A 305-nucleotide genomic window follows, 5' to 3' on the forward strand; every position below is an offset into this window, starting at 1 on the left:
GCCCTTATGGCTTCCTATTATTTTCTTAAATTCTTGCTGGTAGACATCATTTTTCTCAGCATTTTGCAGCCAACATTGTTCCTAGGATTGCCTCTATTGGAAGGTTTCTTTTTCTTCCCCTCGAGACAACCGTGGTAACTCTGGTTGTTCATCATGAATGATCTCTTCCTAAGGTCAACTGATGTAACATGGATCCCGAACGCAAATTGGGATTATAATATCCAACCTCTTACACTCTGTGGTGTTCAGGTTACCAGGAAGTCAGGTGTTCATGGACTGTCTGAATGTACTCGTTATCGTTCTCA

Source organism: Tarenaya hassleriana, unplaced genomic scaffold (assembly GCF_000463585.1).
Source record: "Tarenaya hassleriana unplaced genomic scaffold, ASM46358v1 Cleome369, whole genome shotgun sequence".
Lineage (NCBI taxonomy): Eukaryota > Viridiplantae > Streptophyta > Magnoliopsida > Brassicales > Cleomaceae > Tarenaya > Tarenaya hassleriana.